General features: G+C 48.4%; 1 protein-coding gene across 1 annotated transcript in view; it reads right to left on the reverse strand.

Annotated features, from left to right (window-relative positions):
- Positions 1–3,625, reverse strand: part of Lhx2 (LIM homeobox 2) — a 30,166-nt gene extending 26,541 nt beyond the window's left edge. The window contains exon 1 of the mRNA XM_055600347.1: positions 3,589–3,625. The gene's annotated coding sequence lies outside the window, so the exon portion shown is untranslated. The remainder of the gene's footprint in view (positions 1–3,588) is intronic.
- Between the last annotated feature and the right edge of the window lie 17,865 nt (positions 3,626–21,490).

Genomic DNA, 21,490 nt, shown 5'->3' on the forward strand with positions numbered 1-21,490 from the left:
TGTTCCAAATACTGCTTATCGTTGGCATTGTCAACAGCTCTGCATCTGGGAGAGATTAATTAAGTGATAGGTCAGACACAATGAGGTGAAAGGGCATGTCCACCCAATCAGAGCTGATTCATCCATTTCAGGGTGGATCAACTTTTTTTTTTTTTTTTTTTTTGAGAGAGAGAGAGCAATTTTGTTTCCATCTCAAGGGGGGATTTGTCAATAGGGATATCTGAGCTCTTCTGGTGAGGACTATATAGCTGAAAAAGAATGTTTTGCAGATAGAAAAAAAAAAAACCTAAAAATCTACTGTCTATCTGTCTTTTTAAGGTATGAAAACAAATTTCAACTATCAATCCTGTCTGTATGCTTAAGTTGTACAATCTGGGTGAGAGCTGATTTTCCTGAATATGATTCTCTTACAAAATAGCTAATTGGATGGTTATAAATAAGATTTACATATAACATAATAAAAAATTTAAAGTTCATTTTCACTCCCTTCTCCGCTCCCTGAGTATCTGGCACAATGCAAGTCCTTCCTCTCAAGTCCACTTTTCAATTTCTGGAAGGCAAAATGAGAGAAAGACATAGGAAAGGGAGTCAGAGAGGAGGAGAAGAGTAAAGAAGAAAAAAGGGGGGTTCTAGGTGTCATGGACTAAATTTTTCCACACCAATTAGAGATTATCTTTAAATCTCTATCCTCCACCCCCTCCATACTTTTCTAAATAGATCTTTAGATTAATGAGAAATTAGTTAATTGGGAAAAGCCATGTGGCCAGTGAGCTGGGTTCCTAAGCAGTAAGGGTAGAGGGCTTGAGACCCTATCCCCAGAAATTAGTTCCTCCCCATCTCCTCAGCAGTGAATCAGCATGAGTCAAAACTAGTTGCAAAATTGTGTGTGTGTGTGTGTGTGTGTGTGTGTGTGTGTGTACAGATACATGGATGGACAGACAGATATAAACTCTGAGCCTATGAACAAAGCTGGTCAAGTAAAGTAATTGTCTAAACAAGATATTTGGAATTATTTTTTACTTCATTCTTCAACATGTCTGCCAATGAAATTCCCATTTTCTAAGGCCTTTCTTTCTTCTTTCTTTCTCTCTTCACATGGGTGTTGAGGAACGATAGGGATGTTTTCAGTGGACTAGCCATTTCCATTTGCCAAAGAAACTGAATGCTAGTTTCTTAGCTATCCAAGTCTTTAATTCATCTGGGATCTATCTATATTTCTAAAACTGAGCAGAAATACTTAACAGCCTGATCAATAGCCATTGACCGTCAGCACACCTCACACCCTAACATGCACAGCTTGATCATGTATATTTGATCATTGAAAAATTCAAAGCGTCTTTCAGCTGTATATCAAGCTTCCTACCAAATAGTCTGTCTGTGGTCTTTAAAAGAGTGTGAGTTGCTCTCTCTCTTGCATTCAGCTATCCATCCATTTACACACACACATACACACACACACACACACACACACACACACACACACACACACACACACACACGCCTGCACAGAGGCACACCTCCTTCCTGGAGAATTTATTGCTCATATATTTGATGAAGAACAAGGTAATTAACTGCGAGGCTGTACATCTGGGCGGCACTTCATATCCATTGCAATAATAAAACACTTTTTTCACATTTTAGCAGAAGAAAGGCGTAGTCCCTCCCACAGATTCAGGGGACCCCAGAGTCTCTGTCTGCAAAGCCTCCTTGTTATAAATCCTGCCTTCCTCTTAAGTGATGGCACACACAATTGCACCAAGGGGCACTAAGTTTACTGTGCAAAAGCAATGCAAGAAAAGCTGGTCTCTTCTCAAAGCTTTAGCATCAGCATGTGGTGGTTTGAAATATATACAGCTGGTTCCTCCATCCCCAATCTGCTTGGCAGCAAACTGGGGCGAGGGTCCAAGGGCTTATCCTGTAAAGGGCACAGGTACAAAGTACATTTAGGATCCCTGAGCATGTGCCATTGTGATCTAGTTACCCCAAAAGGAACCAGTTGTGCAGAATTTTCCCATATCCAGGGCTCAAAAACATGGATTCTAAGTTTCTCCATAATGGGAACCTCTAAGCCCATTCAAATCACTCTAGGGATCTGACCCCAAAGAATACATCTGGCAAACCTGCTCCAAGTTCCCAGCGCAAGCCCTTAGAACCTTAACCCCAGAGACCACCCCTACCCCCAGCCAGGAAAAAAAAATTACCTGCAGAACCTCCCATCTCCGGAGTCTCCCGTTCTGTATGGCAAATTGTGCCCAGCACAAATTATTCGGGGGCCTTCCCTCTGAAGGCAGCAGCATCTGGGCCAAGGCCCCCCTTAAAGGAGGGGGACCTCATATGATAATACGTGTAATATGATATGGAATGACAGAATGCATGACAGTTGCCCATAATACAGAGAAGTCAGTCAAAGGACAGAGGGGACATTTGGATAATTACCATCCATTGGCTAGTCAATCACTCGAACAGAGAGAAACTGCACAAAACCCACAATGGAGTTGGGAAACAAAAGAGACCCGAGCCAGACTCAGGATTAACCGGTCTAAAGCGATCTAAATGCTTTTGTGTCTGAAGAACTGAGGCTCCCGGGTTGCCCCCCCCCTTCGTCCCAGGGAACTAATTGTGGGGATCAGAGTTAAGGCTTTCTCCCTCCTTTCCTATTTCTCTTTGTAGACTGCTCACCACGCAGTGAAAAACAAATGGTTTCTCTCTGTGTGTTCATTAAACTACTTTAAAGTTAAGGGGGTGCAGGGAGGGAGCTAGATGTGGCCCCCCCCCCCCGTCCAGAGCTGGAGAGTCTTCTCCCATGGAAGATGCTAGAATAGTCTCCCTTGGCCTTAATTCTTTGTTTGAGGGTAAGGTCTTTCCTCCTTGCCCCTTGGAAACAAACACTCATGCACCTGACCGAGGCTGGGCAGCTGTCTTCGTTCTGGCAGAGATGCACTGCTGGTACCCTGCTTTGACTGAAATGTCTCTCTGCGTTGCCTCCACATCGGAAAAACACCAGGTCCCCTGCTCCGAGTTAAGGAACTGCACATCCAATTAAGTGGGGGTACAGGGGCAACAGAAAAGCGCGTCTAGCCTTCAGCATCGCGGGAGGGTGCTACGGACGGGGACGGTTGTGAATTGTGGGTAGAGAGGAATCCTTTCTAAACTGAGGAGTCAGAGAGAGGGAGCAAACCCTTCTAACTTGGGAGAGAGAGAGAAAAAATAGGTTTGGGAAGAGAAATAGAGACCCGCTTCTTGCTTAGGAAAAGGAGACGAAACGGGGTGATTCCTCTAAAGAGACATCAGGAAATGGTGACTTGGGAGACCGAGAGAGGATAGTGAGAGGGGAAGAGAATTCCTTAAAAGAGATGGACCCTAGAGCTCCGTTCCCCAAAGCCAGACCCTCCACTCCCAGGACTGGAAGACCGGTAACTGTCACCCAGTTCCCTCCAGGGTCTCAGTCCACAATCGCTCTGTGTCCCCGCGGGCCCTTGCGGGTTCCGGGCTGGGTGGCAGCAGGAGCTTCCGTACCGACCTGCGGGTGCCCGAGGTGGCCCAGGCTCGCGCCCTGCGCTCAGCCCTCCCGGTCCCGGCGCCTCTTACCTTAGCGAGCCCTCGACAGCGGGTGTGGCCGGCTCTGCGGGCGGCCCCGGGCCAGGGCCGGGGCGCGGGGGGCGGCGGTGCGGGACTGGGGGGCAGCAGCAGGGTGAACGCCGGCGGGGCTGGCACGGTGCCCAGAGGGGGAGACGGAGCGGAGGGCAGCCCCGGGGCCTGGCGATGCCCGCGGGGGGCCGGGGAGGGGCGCCGGGGCGCGGGCCTGGGGACCGGGGGCTCCCTCCTGGGGCCGGCGGGGCGCTCCAGCCTGAGGGGCCGGCCCGGGAGGCCGGGCGGCGCAGCGATCGGAGTGGCTGCTGGCTCGCCTGGGCTGACAAATCAATCAGGGCCCTCGGAGCCCCGGGAGTTGCCACCCTGGCCGCGGCGCGCGGTCCCCGCGCTGCCAGCTGACGGCCGCCTCCGGTGGGCTCCGGCTGGCCGCGGTCATTAGGCTGCGGGCGCGGGCGGGGGCGGCCGGGCCGGCGGCAGAGCCGGGAGGAGGCGACCGCGCCGCCGCGTCCTGGCCTGGGCGCCCCGCCCGCTGCCGTCCCGCGCCCGCTGGGCTCCTCGCCGCCCCCCGCCCCCGCTCCCGCCCCGTCACTGGCTTCGCCTGCCCTGAGCCCCGTTTGGTTCGGCCCGCCTCCCTCCGTCTCCCTCTGTCCCCGGAGTCTCTGGGTCTCTTCCTCTCCTGTCCTCCCCGGATCCCTTCCTTGTGTCCCCAGCTCTTCCACGCTGTGCCTCTCTTCTTACCCCTCGCTCCTCGCTCAGTCTCACCATTTTCTCCCTCCCTCTCATTTCTGCGACACCCCCCCCCCCCCCACCGAATCACTTAGCTACCCCTTTCTCCCTCTGCTCGGAAAGATGGGCTGTCCTTTCCTCTCCCTTTTTTGTTGTTGTTTTGGAGCAGAGGTCCCCAGAATCCAACTCGAGTCGTTTCCCTGCCCTGGGACCTCGGACAAGTAGCCCCCCCCCCCGCTTGCAGTTTCATTATCTTTAATTCAAGCTAATAAATAAAGGGGGGGGTGAAGCAGGGTAAGGAAGCGGGATGCGCCCGTGGCTCTGGATCCCCCGTCTGAACCTCACACACATTAGCAAATGCAGCAGCCACTGTGGCAGCTGCTTGGCGACCGGGGCACCCTGAGACCAATTTAGCAGGGAGTGTCAAGGGTGATTTCTTCTGGGGTCTCCAAAGCCTCTACTGAATCGTGACTGTGGGTTTCTTAACGCCTGATCCAGATTTTGGTTGGGTACGGCCCAGAGCTGGGTCTGATATCCCAGGCTGTGTCACCTGCTGTTCTTCCTTGCCAGGCCCATGATTGGCTTTTAAGCACCGAGAGGTGCTTCCTAGATGGAGTCTTCAGAATCAAATAGACGTGAGTTCAAGAGCGCTTGCTAGGGCAGGAAACCCCATCCCAAGCTCGCTTCCTCTCCTAGGAGACAGAAACAACTATCACTTGTCTTTTTAGGGTCGTGAGTTAGATTATTCGTCGTTTGTCTAATGTGCCTGTCTATGGAAGGTTTCCATTCCTCCCTAACTTTTTATTCAGGTTCTGTGGAAGGAATGGCAACTCAGAAAACAGGCATGATTTTTGCCTCTGTGCACTGGCTCCCAGCTGGGGAGGCAAACTGGAGGGCAGAGATACGAATCATGACAGCGGAGTGAGCGCGGTGGGATCAAGCATCCTTGGAAACTGATCCGGAAGTGGGGCAGGACCGGGAAGGACTTCATCAAGGGTGTGGTCATCAAAGCTGACACCTGATGGGGAGACAAGTGGATGAAGTCGGCTAGAAGGGTGAAAGCTGTGGAATGCACGGAGGCAGAAATGCCATGGCCAGAAGGCCGGTGAGGCTGGAGTGTGTGGGAGGAGAATGAGGGTGGAGAGGTGGTCCAGGCTGCTGGGGGGCGGGGGTCCTATGGATCTTATGTAGGACTGAACCTCTGTGGTTGGGAATTGCTCATATTAATCTCCAACCACTTCAGTCCTGTTTTCAGTTTCGGAACTGGAAGGAGCCAGGCGGAGCAAGACACGCCACTTGCTGCTAGTCTTTCTTGAAGGCTACCATCTCTTGTCTTCCACCAGCCCATCTCAAGTACTGTCCACCTCAACGTGACGTCTTTTTCTTTGCCTAAGCGACCTTCCTGAGAACACATGTCTAGGGTTGGCTCCTGTGTCAACAAGTCAGGCACACAGGAGCTGTCCTCAAGCAGCTCTACGGAACAACTAGGGGTCAGGGATCCTCTGCTGGGGGCCGGGCTATTCGTTTGGGCGTTGCTCCTGCCCTCACAAAACAAACACTCTGGAACCCAGGACGTTGATGAGGGGGTCTCACAGAGTGCCTCAGACCGGAAGTTCTCTGAGGGTAGGCCTGCCTAGAATTGGTTTACCTGTTAGAGCCACAGTGCACTGTGGTAGCCCGCAGCCTTGCAGCAGAACACTCACTCAATGGCACCTGCTGAGAGGCTGGAAAGGAAATAAAGCCTCCGTGCAAAGGGCCGAAAAGCAAACAGGACCCCAGTGAGCCACGTGGAGGAGACTTGTGTAGCGGGCAGCAGGCAGAAGGGTCTTTAGAGAGTTTGAGAGCCCTTCTATGCCCAGTAACCTCTGCCAGTCTTCACAAGTATCCCTGCCTCTTGGGCATGGTTACCTTCCCTTTTCTGATAAACTGCTAGGGTCCAGAAAGGTGAACCCCCCTGGCCCAGAGTCATCAGGCCTGTTCTAGGGTTTGAACCCAGGCCCGCTGCTTCCTTTTCACTCAAAGGAAGAAGCAAAGAGAAAGAGAAGGCAGAGTGAAGAAGGAGACAGCTGAGAACAAAAGGGCTGTGGTAAAGGAGTTAGCTCCTTTAGCGAGTAATTTTTCAACTTAAAAACAATTCCCATTTCCCAGCCCTGCGGAGGCAGGCACGGCGGATCTGAGGCAAGGCCGGCCCTCTGACTCGCAGGAGCCTGCCGAGGGGCCCGCGAGCTGCTTCAAAGTCGGCCTCTCCGGCACAGGCGCTTTTAAACTTCACACGGGGAAACTTTCCAGGGCTGACTTTCTGCACTTTGTTTCCAAATCAAGAGATGGGGAAGTCCCTCTCAGCCCAGCGGGGAGGAGAGCTCACCTGCCCTAGGGTCTGGGCTAGGCGAGGGACTCCCCAGGCTGGGCGACCTGGCCCTCCCCCCACACAGATGGGGGCGGGGGCCTGTCTCCCGCTTGCAGTGGTCTCCAGAAGAGAATCAGGGTTTGGACCGCCCCTGGTCTCTCTTCCCTGGCTCATGTCTGCTTCTTCTTAGGTTCCACTGGTGACAAAGTGGGACCTTCTTAGGAGGACCACGACATTCTGCATACTTTTCATTCAGCTGCAGCTTCAAAAACTTATCAGTCTGTCGTCCTCTGATCCCCATATCTAGAGGCAGCAAAGGTCTTTCTAACCCTCTGCGCCTTCTGAATTTTGGAATCCACATTTGGTTTTTGGATGTACATCAAGAGGCTGGCTCCCTGCATTTTAATTAAGCTGTCTTTTTTTTTCATTTATTACTAATATACTCCTCTTAACTATGATTTATTTGTTAAACAAAGCACCATAAGCCGTCACTTATTCATCTTAATTTCAACAAAATTAAAGTAGTCGCTGTTAGATTGCACCTAATTGCACTTGCAACGAAAAGAACGGAGATGTTAATCAAAATAAATTGAAGATAAACAATAAAATCATTACATCTTTGCGACTGTAAGTGTAACTAATCAGTTTTGACTCGAAGCGACTGAACAGGAATAATGAATGTGTCACTGAAGGCTGGTTCATTAAGAGAAGCCACAGAGACCTGGTCCTTGGGGCAGCAGACAGACACCCTACCCATGGGGCACTGAAGGGTCTTGCTCCCCGGACTGGGTAGAGGGGCTCTAAGGAGCAGTGGGAACTGGTGGGTAGCAGGGTGGATGTCACGGGTAGAGAGACTCTAAAACTGCCCTGCTGCAGAAGGGTTCTCTCCCTCTGTTAAGGCAGCAAGAGATCCCAGGCTCATCCCTAGACATGTCAGGTAACCAAGAATGGAGCAAATTGGGCTGGAGGACAGACACACAACAGCTATGCTGAGGACACAAACAGGGAGACACACTTTAGGGGATGCAGTCTAGAGGGGCAGGCAGAAAGAGCCTAGGAGAAAGAGCGAAGAAATGAAGATAGAAAGGAGCCACGAGGAAGGGAAATTGAGGTAGCCCCTCCGCTCTACCCTGGGGAGTGGAAGTGAGGAGGAGAGAAGCAGATGGCTCCACACAAACAGAGGGAAATGGAGATAGTGTTCAGGAAGTCTCAGAATCCCAGACTCCTCAGGAGCCCAGGCAGACACGTGACTGTGGGGATGGGAAACCTGGGGGATGATAAGGATTCCTGAGTGGAAGAGGCAAGTGCCTCTCAGGTTCATATGGCCCTCAGACTGACAGGTCCATATTGAGGCCCCTTCCTCAGGGCCTGTGGATCTAGCTGCAGAGCCAGAGAGAGGCCAGCTGGCATGGTGTCCTCCCATGTTGCCTTGGCCACACCCTCTGCTCAGTTTCAGAAGCTCCAGAAGATGAGCTACCTTGGTAAGTGAGAAAGTCTAAATCTAGAAAAGGACAGGAGAGACAACCTCAAAAACATGAATTTTAGTTTTAGTTTTGGATTTTTGAGCTGCTGGGATCAAACCTAGGGCCTTGTACATGGTAGGAAGCATTCTACCATTAAGCCGCATCTCAAACCCTAAGATATATTTTGTTTTGTTTTTTTAAAAATGTCTACTTTGTGCTTACCCCTGATCTTTTCATGAGAAATAATACGCTAGTGAATTAGCTGTATTGTCTCTCTGTGCCCCAGTCTCCTCATCTTTAAGTCACATTTAATAATAGAACTGAGGGAGATGGAGAGATAGCTCAGTGGTTAAGAGCATCGACTGCTCTTCTAGAGGACCCTGGTTTAATTCCCAGCAGCCACGTGGCAGCTCAAAACTGTCTGCAACTCCAAGATCTGACACCCTCACACAGACATACATGCAGGCACAACACCAATGCACATAAATTAATTAATTAAACATAATAGAATTGACTGCATATATTTACCATATCATCTATCCATCTATCTATCTATCTATCCTATCTATCTATGTATAAGGCCTTGTTGCATAGCTTAGTTCAGCCTCATACTCACAATTCTTCCTCATTCTCATGAATACAGGCATATGTCACATTGTCCAACTTAAAAGAGTTCATGTTTGCAAAGGCTCAGAATGGTTTTCATCTCAACTTGAAATAGAATCTACATGTTAGTTGAACAAAGTTAAGTGACTTCATACTTTGATGAGGTGTATGACTCAGCAAAAAAGATTGTTCCTTAACAGTCAGTTCAATCCAAAAACTTAAGGGTCATAATGGAGGAACTTTAAGGTGTTTTGAGGCCCAGACTGGAGGTGAATACGCCTGTTGAGTAAATTCTCGAAGAAGTCAGAATTAGTCCATTAAGGGTGAAGGGAAGAAGAAAAAGACCAAGGGCTTGTTTCTTGATCCCTTTGGCAGGGGCCACGGAAGAACATCAGACATCGGGGGAGACATGGCTGATTGTTTTTAAACGTTGCTATTATTTTATTATTATTACTGCTTCCAATGTTATATTTAAATGTATCAAGCCTCACTCCTTTTCTCCCTTCCTCCCTCTCAGTCCACGTGCTTTTGGTAGAGGTAAGAACCCCGTGATATGGGAGGGAACATGTGACCCAGTCCTAAGCCAATCAGGGCATCCCACTTCCATGGCTACAGTGATTGGAGGAGGGACAGTAAATTCCACCCAATGGGGGCTGATCTAGGGGTTTTGGCTTGAGGACCTGAGAGAGGTCTTTAATCCTTTCTGCGGGTCTCTAATCTGACAGGATTCAGGCTTTGGGGCTGCTGTCACCATCTCAGGACCATGGGGATTCTGAGACCAAAGCCAGCGCAGCAGAAGGCAGCGCAACGAGGCAAACGGAGCCCCAGTGACATCGTTTGAGCCCCAGATCCAGCCAAGATGAAGGCAGCTCTAGCCCCTGGCCCTTTTGGTTTCACGAGCCAATAAATTCCTTTTTGTTCAAGCCAGTTTGGGTTAGGTTTTCTGTCACTTGGAACAGCAGTTCAGGCTTCAGACAAGAATGTGGTGTGTTTTAGTAACATGGCTCTGGCAACCACAGCTAGGCACAGGGACCTAAAGGAACAAGCTTTAAGCCCACCCCCAAAAAGAGCTTATGACAAAGGGCAGGCAGAGCTGGGGACTATCATTGCTTATTACCATAATGGATATAAATTTTTTCTGTTTGGGGTGTGTTCAAGTGCTCCTTCCCCACAAACACCCCACACAACTAGGGCCCAAGCCCAGGGCTCTGCTATAGCTCTATTCCCAAAGGAGAATTATTTCTCCCACCCTGTCTTCCTTCCCCAGTGCGGTGAAGGTATTGGAGTTAAAAGATCTACCACACTGAGCTACACTCCCAGGCCCTGGTTCTTGCTCAAGACGATCTGGAACCTGAGATCCTCCTGTCTCGTCCTCCTGAGTGTTCAGGGGAGATAAGTATATTTAATTGTGACAGCTGGCCTCTGACTTGCTACCCTTCAGGTGATGACACTGAACTTTTGATCTCTCCTGGCTCTATCTCCTGAGCTCTGAGATTACAGGCATATGCTACCATCCCCAGGATATGGAATGCTGAAAACTGAACCCAGGGCTTTGTGAGCTAGGCAAGCACGCTACCAACTGAGCTATGCCCCTACCCCCAAGAGAGGGTTCTTTAAAAAGAACTCCTCCCTCGGGAGGAGGTTTCAGGCATAGCTTGAAGCTGGATAACCTCTGTTTCTGCTCCTTCCTTACATGCCATTCACATTGTCCATCCCTGAAAAGGATGCTGGTTATTAGATTTTACTTGTGTAATCCAGGATGATCCTGTATCAAGGTCTTAATTGAATTATATCTGTAATGATTTTTTTCCTATGAATTCTTATTCAAAGACTCCACAAGGTGGATGTTTCCTGGGGCGGAAAGGGTGTGTGTACAGGGTTATTGTGGGCAATGGCCACTAGTTCCCAAAGCCCAGTGCTGTGGTGTCCCACAGATATCTGCCTCCTGGGGTTACCAGCTTCTAGCCTCGTAGAGAAAAACATAAGCCCCAGGTTCAGAGAATAAGCAGAGGGTAACAGAAGAGAACACTCAATCCTCTCTTCTGTCTCCATGCATACACACAGGTGTCTGCGCCTGCACACACACTTGTGAACACACACATAGCAAGCAAGCAAGCAAGAATCATTTTTAAAACTGCATGTTTAATTCCCCATGTGAAACTCAGAGGGTAGGAATTTTTAAAATATTTTTTTGTATTTTTTGAGATTATAATTACATCAATTTTCCCTTCTTTTTCTTCCTTCAAACTCTCACACATACCCTTCCCTGATCTCTTTCAAATTCATGGCCTCTTTTTCTTTAATTGTCGTTACTTACACACACACACACACACACACACACAAACACTTTCTTCTAAATACATAAATACAGCCTGCTCAGTCTGTATGTATTACTTGTCTTCCTGTTTTCAGGACTGATCATTTAGCACTTGATAACCATTTAGTGTTCTTTTCTTTGTGGAAGGCTATTTCTCTGGCTCTCTGAGTCCCTTAGTTGCCTGCAGTTCTTTGTCTAGAGTTGTGGCCTCACGAGCTTTCCCCTTTCCACATTAGCATGTTTGTTGATATCATACTTGTTCAGGTCACCTCTAGGTAGCCATGTTGGTGAGACTCTATGGGGTACCTTCTGACATTTTTAGAAGACACAACCTCCCAGCAAAGTCCCTGCTTTTCTGGCTTTTACAATCTTTCCACCTCCTCTTCCACAATGGCCCTTGAGCCTTAGGTGCGGAAGTTGTGAAGACGATCTATCGGTTGGGACTGGGCTTCACAACTCTGTGTTTCGATCAGTTGTCGTTTTTTTGTAATGGTCTCCATCTGTTAGAAAGAATAACATTTTAGCTTAGTTCATTTATGGTGTGCAGGTAGGTGTGTGTGTGTGTGTGTGTGTGTGCCGTGTAGAGGTAAGAAGAAAACTTGGGAGAGTGGTTCTCTTCTTTCACCCTGGGCTTGAACTTGGGTCTTCAGGCTTGAAGACAAGGGCATTCACCCTCTGACCCATCTCAACAGCCCCCAAGAATAGGATATTTAAGTGAAGATAAGACTGCAGGGAGGGTAAGAGTTTGGCTGGCCAACCTGGAATCTTCAGTGTTATCAGCAAGGCCCCTGAGAACCCTGTTCAGAAGTATCCTGAGTGTCCTTCGCCCTTGGGCTACTTCTCTCAGTCTCTGTGCATGGCCAGCTTCTGACCCTGAGCTCGACAAGTGAGCTTGGTGACATTTGCACTGAGCCAGGCAAAGAGCTCAGGGATTTTGTGCATCCGCTCAGTTTTTCTACTCCGGGTTGGCAACTGTTCCCTTTCATAGGTAAAAAAGCTGAGGCTCTGCCCTTCTTAAATTTGTAAGCTGGTAGCTGCCAAAATCAGGCCTCAAGCCCAGTATGTCTGTTCTCAAAGCTATGCTTATACCAAAGATACCAGCCTGCTGGGAGCAATCTGTGAGGGCTCAGCAGCGGAAGTGGAAAGATGTCCTTGGGCTGGGCCCCCAGGGTTAGCTCCAGACAGAGTTGGTCACTGGAAATGGCAGTACTCTAAAGAAGGGCTTCCGAGATGTTTTCTACTCTCTTGGCACCTGAGGAGAAAGATTTAATTAAAAACATTTCACATTTACTTACCTACTTTATTTGTTTCATGGGTGTATGTGCATGCAAGTGTACGTCAGTGCTCTCCTTCCGCCACACTGGTCTTGCTAATCAAACTCAGGTTGTCGGGCCAGGTGGCAAGCACTTTACCCACTGAACTAACTCACTGTCTCTCACCTGAGAACTTTTTATAGGATCCTGGGTATACAGATACATACATAGGTGCACAAGTCAAACATCAGCTGACAATAAGCCCTCAACACTGATTTTGAAAGTTCTTTGGTATTTATGTAAGCTAATTGTTTATTAAAAAAAAAAAAAGGAAAGCAAAATTGCATCTATGAACATGCACTATTATTTTTACCTAAAGAATCAATTCTTACCCAAATATTTGGTACCTCAGGATGCAAAGCATTTTCAACATTTTTCAGAGTTGATTGATGTTTTCGTTTTATAATTGTTGATGCTGTGAACACGGCTCCACATAAGCAAGTAGCACAACGTGACAGACATGTCTTTACAGTCACTTAAAGATAATCCAGATAACTCAGATAATCCAGATAATTCCAGAAATCACCGAAAAGTCTGTTCTCATCCCAAGTCAAATTTCACGGAATGACTCTGTGTGTGCGCGTGCGTGCGTTGTATGTATAAAGAGGCCAGAGGTTGATGTTGGTATGTTCCTCAATTACTCCCCACCTTACTGCAATTAATAAATAATTTTATGTGTCTGGGTGTTTTGCTTACATAAATGTTGGTGTACCTCACGCATGCTGGCACCCACAAAGGCCAGGAGAGGGCATCAGATCATCTAGAACTCTGAACTTCCATGTGGGTGCTGGGAACAAAACCTGGGTCTTCAGAAAAAGCAGCCAATGCCATGAGTCATTTCTCCAGTTTTATTTTTTTGGGACAAGATCATCCACTTGAGCCTACAGCTCACCAATTGGTTAGGCTGCCTGGCCAGTGAGCTCTTGGGGTCTGCCTATCTCCATTCCCCAGTGCTCAGGTTACAGGCATAAATGCCCAGCCTGGCTTTTTACATACATGATGAGGATTTGAACTTGGGTCCTCATGTTTGCAGAGCAAATGCTCTTACCCACTGAGTTCTCTCCTCATTCCTCAAAGAACAATCTTTTTTTACTTTAAAAAGATTTTGTTTATGTGTATGAGTGTTTTGCCTGCATGGACGTATGTGTACCACAGCCATGCCTGGTGCCTTCGGAGGTCAGAAAAGGGTTTTAGGCCCTAAGGAATGAGCATTACATATGATTATGGACCAACATGTTGGGTTCTGGGAACCAAACCCAGGTCATCTGCACAAGCAACAGTGCTCTTAATGGCTGAGGCATCTCTCCAGCCTTCAAACAGCAATTTAGATGGGGTCTCACGATGTAGTCCAAGCTGATCTGGGACTCAAAATGCAGACCAAGTGGCACTGAACTCTATCTTTGCCTCCTGAGTATTAGGGCTAAAGGCATGTGCCTAATGTAACCGTCTATTGCAATACAAACTAAAGTTATACTAAATTGATACTTTTAATACTGCAAAATTATGGTAAGAAGATATCAGAAATCTTTGCTTTCTGTAATTAGTATGTTTCCAAGCATGAACATTATAGTAATAACACTGCAATTCATAACATGCACTCTTCTTAGACCTGAGCTCTTGCATGCTATGATGGCATGCACAATGTACAAACTATAGAAATCCACTATCCAGACCTGAGGGGCACTGATCACTGAATCACTACAGATCTTTATGGTGACTCTCTCTGAGAGAGCCCATCATGAACCGACTCCTGTTTTCCCTTCAGAATCATTGCCTCTATCATTTGCACCTCTGCGCCCAGCTCTGCCAGCCACAGGATCTTCCTCACCCAGCCTTTGCACCTGAGCCTCACCACCACCTTGATTGCCTATTCGCTTTTCAGGCCTCGGACCCCAGATCAAACATCCCTGCTTAGGAGACCTCCTCCCTGACTTTTCATGTGGCCAATTTAAGTTCTACCAGGCTCCGAAACTGGCCTTTGAGACCTTGCAGGAAACACCTGGGTAGTCCACGAACCTTTCATTAAAGACATCCTTGGAAATGGCTGGGTGTGTCAGCATCACCTGTGAAGACGTGGCTGTCCCAGGCAGCGGCAGCCAGACCTTTGTAGCTGCACATCAAACATGCTCATCCCTTGTCCAAGGTTTATGGCTGAGATGCTTGGGGAGCCATCCTTTCTGTCACCTGGATTGTCTGTCCTCCAGCTCACAGGGAGGTGAGGGCTTCTGGAGGAACTGGGGACACACAGGGCCCAGTTTTGAGGAGCAATGTAACAGTCTCTCCCAGCACTGTACCTACGCTTGGCATCATTCTTGTCCCCTGTGCTGTCACGCTTAGCTTGTAACCATCACATCAGTCACCCGAAGCTTCTGTGCAGCCTGCTTAAGAGGGGCTTCTTTCTCCTGGGGTGTCTCCCTTTGGCACAATATGAGGTGCACACTATCGTAAACCTCACATCATAGGTGAAGAGGCCGAGGCCCAGGTCACATCATTTGTCAAAGTCATCTGGCTGGGAACTGGTGGCCTGGTATTTCCTACAGCCAACGTCTCTCTTCTCTACCCATAGACCTCTGCTAAGCAACTGCTCATTGACATTGCGACAAAGTCCAGAACCCTTAAGGTGGTCCTGTAACCCCTGTATGATGGAGTGTCTCACCATACACCTGCAACTCAGTTGCTTGAGGGCTTTGCATTTAGGGGAACCACGGCCACTGTCCCATTCATCTTGTACATACAATATTCATTTTGCCTTATACAATTGATGGACTCCGATGCAGTCATTTTTCTCTCCTTTTGGATGGGAACTAACCAGGGTCTTCACACATGTTAGGCAAGTGCTCTACCATGACTTATACCCTCAGCCCTCTTTCTAAAAAATCTTTTAAAATTATGTGCATATTTGTGTGTGTGTGTGTGTGTGTTGTGTGTGTAGGTTTGTGTATGTATACAGGTGCCTACATAGGCCAGTGGTTTGGATTTCCTTGTACTGAAGTTACAGGAGGTTATGAGCACCTGACATGGGTGCTGGGAACTGAACTCAGGTCCTCTGGGAGAGCAGACTGTGTCTTAACCACTAAGCTATCTCTCCAATAATCTCAGTGACCCCACACACACACCTTTTTTTTTTTTAACTTTTAATTTTTTTTTTTTTTTTTTTTTTTTTACTTTGTTGCCCAGGCTAGCCTTGAACTTTTTATTCCAGACCGGCCTTGAAATTTTGATCTTCCTGCCTTAGCTTCCCAAGTAGCTGGGATCACAACTCTGTGCCAAAATGGTCCCAGCCCCTGCCCATTCTTCAGCATCTAAGGAGGCTGGTTAAATCACTTTCAATTAGATGCCCCTGGTGTATATATATGCATGTGCCCATGTGCCCTTTCAAGTTGCAGTGTGTTATATGTCTACACTGAAACTCCATGAATCCATCCAGGCGGATGGCCAGGTGGTACGCAGTATGAGAGCAAAGAGGACCTCTGGGTTCAACCCCCAGCTTCCCCAGCTCCTCCTCACACCAAACCTGGCTCAGGGCCAGAGCTTCCAGCCCTGTATGGGTGAGGCCTTCTCTCCAGCATTGAGAATCAGGATGGGTGTTGCTCCTGGGCTGCCCTGGAGAGGGCAGGGGTGTCCACATTGAGGCTGGTGGGGCAGAAACAGACTTCAAAGGCTTTCTTTTAAGTGCTGGCTGACAGGCAGCTAGGAGGCCAAGGGGCCAGAGGCAAGGTAGTGTACAGCAGGGAGTGGACAGGTACTCCTGGACTGGGGAGGGGCTGGCCTCCTAAGCTGGGGTGGAGCATGTGTGGCCCCTCTTTTTCTCCAGGGAGTAGGTGAGAGCTTTACAAGGGCAAGGTGCAGAAGAGTCATCCCTGGTTCCTCAGCGCCCAGTATGGGACTAGATGGACTAAGTCCCTGAACCCTCCTGTTCTCCAAAATGTCCTTCTTGCAGTGTGAGATCAGCTTCCCCCATTCCCTCATGCTGGCCCACTGTTTTCAAAAAACAAGTTGAAAGCTAAAGAACAAAAGAAAACAAAACCCAACACACATATCCTTTGACGTGGCATTTTTCCTTTTAAGAATGTGCTCTGTAGCCAGGAGCACGAGCGTGCATAGATCCATCAGCAGTTGCTTCCTTTAGTTGCTTGTGGAAAACAATCTGTTGAAATTCAGTGAGTTCCAAGTCCTGAATGAGGCTCTGAGATGGTCTCCTGAATACACAGATGTGGCCCCTTGTGTCCCTCTAGAAACTGCAGAGTCAGCAGGGGCAAAAGGTCTTGAATAGCCATTTATGGAACTCCTTAGTTGAATTTATATTATGTATTTTAAATGAAGTATTTGGGTGAAGGAGGCAAAGGCCAAATGTCTTTCTAGTGGAGTGCTGGAGAGATGGCTCAGTGATTAAGAGCACTTGTAGAGGACTCTGGTTGGTTCCAAGCACCCTTATGTCAGCTAACTCCGCTTCCAGTGGATCAAACCCCTCTCCTGGCCTCAACAGAGTCACTGCAGCATGTGGCACACAAACACACATGCATGCAAAACACCCATCAACATTAAATAAAAATAAATGAATCTTGAGAAAAAAAAAATCCTTCTAATGGTGTTTGTTGCCAGGGAAAATTAGGCAGTATCCCAACTATTCACTCAAAGAGGAATGGTAAGAACCGCTTATATCCATATGATTGGTTAGTGTGTACTACTGAAAACAACAAAGCAAGGCTGGGGATGCAGTTCAGGATAGAGGATTTGCCTAGCACAGAAGCCATAGACTTCAAAAAGCAAAAGCCACTGGGCATGGTGGCACTCATCTGTGATCCCAGCACTGGAGAGGCAGAGGCAGGCAGATCTCTGTGAGTTCGAGGCCAGCCTGGTCTACAAAAATAGTTCTAGGACAGCCAAGGCTACACAGAGGAACCCTGTCTCAAAAACCAAAACAAACAAAAATCAAAAGCTAAACGACAGCACAGAAGCCTCAGGGACTTTTGGAGATGGCTCAGTTGGTAAAGAACCTGCTTCACAATCATGAGGGCCCGAGGTTGGCTCCCCAGCACTCAGGTAAAAAGCCAGGTGTCATGAAGTGCACCTATAACCCCAGTGCTGGGGAGGCAACAGAGGACCCCTAGGGCCTTGGGCCAGCCAGGCTAGTTACATTGGTGAATTCTGGGCTCAGTGAGGGAAACCCTGTCTCAAAAATTAAAGTGGAGGGTGACTGAGAGCACCCCATGTCAACCTCTAGCCTCTATATACAAGCATGCACACACTCATCCCAATACGTGTGTGTAAATAATAAAAATTTTCCTCAAGATAAAAGGAGCAGGTTATGTAAGCATGATGTGATAGACATCCTCAATATAGCATTAAGGTTTTTTTTTGTTTTTTTTTTAAGAAAGGCGTGATTTGTGCTTGAATACTAACAAGCATTATGATTTTTGTGTGCATTATTAATATTTTCATAGCAAAAGACTGGGAGAATATGTCTCATCTTGTGAGCAGCTGTTATTTTGGGGGAGGGCAATACCTGTGACTTTTATTTTTTAAACATTCCAGTAGCGTTAGAGTGGTTAAAAATAGGCATGTATTACCTTGGTAAAGAGAAGGAACTAAAAGTAATGGGGGAAATACGCTGATTTATTTCTTCTGGTGCTATGTAGCGAGGGAACGAAGCGAGGTTTCCAGCACCTCAGCCCCATAGATTGTTATTGCTGTTCCCATTGTATGTATACGCACATAATGTGAATTCTGGGAGTGCTCGGCATGCTGTGCATGTGGAGGTCAGTGGACAAGTGGGTGGAGCTGGTCCTCTCCATCCACGTTTGGTTTGCTCGGGTTCAGAGCATCAGGCTCAGGTTGCCAGGTTTCCACCTACTGATCCTGTTTGGAAATGGCAATAACTAAAAGACTAGTCAGTGTGGGGCCTGTCTTCTTCCCTTTCTCTCTTTCCTCATATCTCTCTCCTTCCTTCCTTCCCTTTCATATAGCTCAGGACAGCCTTGAACTTGGTAGGTAGCCAAGGATAGCCTTGAACTTACTATGTAGCCAAAGATAGCCTTGAACCTACCATGTAACCAAAGAGGATGTTGCATTTCTGATTCTTTTGCTGGGGTTACATGCCTGGGCCATCACACCCAGTTGAAGCCATCCTCCTCCTCCTCTCTTTCATCCTCCCTCCTCTTCCTCTTTCCCCCTCCTCTGTGTCCTCCCTCCCTCCTCCTCCCCCTCCTCTTCTACCTTATTCTCCTCTTTCTCCTCCTCCTTTTTCTTGATTTTTCAAGACAAGGTTTCTCTGAGTAGTCCTTGCTGTCCTGAAACTCACTCTGTAGGCCAGGCTAACCTCAAATTCAAAGCTCTGACTGCTTCTCTCTCTGCTCTCCCCTGCTCCCCATCCCCTACCTCCCAGTGCTGGGACTAAGTGTGTGTGCCACAACACTCAGTTAGGTTTTCCTTCTTAAAGACAATCTCCACTAGGGCTAGAATTTCACAAGAGAAAACCAATCACAATAAATAGGGGATAGAGAGCCTTGCAAATGGCAGCATGGTACACTGTGAAGTTCAGTGCCCTGCCCTGTTGACTTGGGTAGGTCGGAGGCTTCATCTCTTTGCCTTCAGGAAGGACACAGTACTTTTTCCCCACAGGGCTGTTTGCTACTTTAGAATTCTTTTGGAAAGCAACTACTCGGTGGTTCTAAACAGAGGGAATGCTTTTGCCAGACCTGGAAGCATCATATGGAATTGTTGGAAGAGGAGAAATAATTTTGCTCTTGGCTCTTCTCTCAGAGATGTGAAGTTTGCTTATACCATCTACCTAGGAAAATCCAATAACACGTCTGCTTGCCGATAAGCAGCAGTGATTTTTTTCGAGCTTCCCATGGCAGCGCCCCCTCCTGGCAGCACCCCCACCCCCATTCGTCACCAAGATGATATCAAGGGTTGTTGACTGAGTAAATGAACGGCCCGCTCCCACCCAGAGTTTCTTTCAGCATCTTCAGGTGTGAAGCTCAGCTGAATAATTCAATGAACACAATCCACATCTCACTCCTCAAATAGACTTGGTAGGATTGATTGTGAAATGCCAGCAGGCACACTTCACATCTAACGCCTGAGCTAAGGGAAAAGTCAGCGAGGTTGGCTCAAGCTATGCACCAGTTTACAATAGTTGAGATGTTGCTCCTGACTGCAGTTTGAAGGACAGGACAGAAAGTGAAAGCAGGGCCAGGTCCTGGCCTTAAGGTGCAGAGAGAGAAGTAGTATAGGACACAGCTGCCCTTGACCCTCAGACTCTTTCCAAGACACTGAGTCTTGGCTCAAGGGATGCTGGATCCTCTGGGCCAAGATAGTGACAAAGTAAGGGTTTGGGACAACCGAGGCAGGGTTCTGGGGCTCAAAGCAGTGTGATAAATATCAGCTTGAGTCCAGCAGGGGTGGGGAGGTAGGGGAGTTATGGTGGATGTTGAGGGTAGGGTGGACGGGGCTGCTGCCTGAAATGAAGTCTGGCCAGCCATGAAGGCAGGAAGTGGTCAGTTAATGCCACAGCAGGAGTTCAGCCGTCCTCTACAGCTCAGGATCTTGTCTGTCACAAGTGGGCCAAAAACAGTGGCTAGTGGTATTATTTAAACTGTGTTCTATGGAAGCTGGGGGAGGCTTGAACCTAGACTGTTCTCAGGATATTATCCACGGGTCCTGGCCTCAGTGGTGAGTTCCAAAACTGGACTTCTCCAGGGAAACTCAAACAACAAGGTGCTGAAGCGGGTTGGTGCATACACACAGAGCGTTACTGTGAGCTTGCTGTGTGCCTACAAGCACTGTGGGAAGTCCTTTACCTGCAATAGCTCACCCTTCCTGCAGCACAGCGGGGAGCCTCAGTCCCACTGAGGCTAACTTGCCCACAATCACATAAGGAGGGAGGATGCCTGCCCAGGGCCACTAGAGAATACAAGAATGACAGTGCCCACACATGTCTGACTCTCAGCCAAACCCTTACGTTATCTTGGGGGAAACCTCCCGGGTCCCCAGGGTAAATACCAGAACTCCGTGTTACACATGAGGAAAGCAGCCCAGAGGTGCAGTAACACGCTATACTTACACACCCAGAAAACAACGCTGCCGGAGGGAGCCTGGAGCCTGCCGTGAGTAAGAAGCAGATGCAAGGCCTTCCTAACCAGGCCAGCTCAAAAACTGAGCAGAAGGGCCAACAGGCCTAGACACAAGGGTACCAGGTGGGTGATATGGCTCTACTTCAGGACCCCAGCTGCCAGAGGGGTGGATTGTGTCCCTCCTCCTTACCCTAACTCTGGAGGGTCAAGTCAGGGCCAGACACCTGGCAGCTAAGACTACACACAGGGCCAGAGCTCTGAAGGTCTACATGGAGAAAGGAGGTTATGACTCAGATGACTGGCTGGCCCTCATGGTCCTCAGAGAGAGAGGCAGGTACCCCTTATGGATTCCCTGCCACCCCCTCCTGCCTGCTACTTTTTTATCACAGAGCTGTAAGGATCATTTGAAAACACAACTGGTTGCTCACACAAGGAGGAGGCTGGTGTGGGTCCTCAGTAACCCCTCATTTCTGCAGAACAAGGCCTTGGTGTTTAGTGTCACATTCGACTTCCTGGTGTGACCTGGCTCTTGCCTTCCTCTCTAGCCTCGTTTCCCATTCCTACTCCAAACTCCATACCACACACACACACACACACACACACACACACACACACACATACACTCTCTCTCTCACACAAACACACACAACATGTACACACATACACACACCATATGCATCCACACCACATACACTCACGTGGCCACACACACATCCCACACACACATCCCATACAAACACACACCACACACACACATACACCTCACACACATACCAAATATATACACACATCACACCACATATGCACACATGGCCACACACCACATACACACAAAGCACACACACACAGCCACGGTTACAGCTTCCTGGACATGATAGGCCCTCGTAAGCGTCTAGCTCTTTCCACCTTTTGTATGTAGTAGCCTCCTGTCTTCATTCTTGCTCATCTAGGCCCCGCTGACCTTCTTGCTGACCTCACAACTCAGTTCTGGAAATATCTCCCAGTTCAGGCTTGCCTGAGCCAAAGTGCTCTGCCCCAATCCCGTCACT

The sequence above is a fragment of the Psammomys obesus genome, unplaced genomic scaffold (assembly GCF_907164565.1).
Source record: "Psammomys obesus unplaced genomic scaffold, mPsaObe1.curated_primary_1811, whole genome shotgun sequence".
Taxonomy (NCBI): Eukaryota; Metazoa; Chordata; class Mammalia; order Rodentia; family Muridae; genus Psammomys; species Psammomys obesus.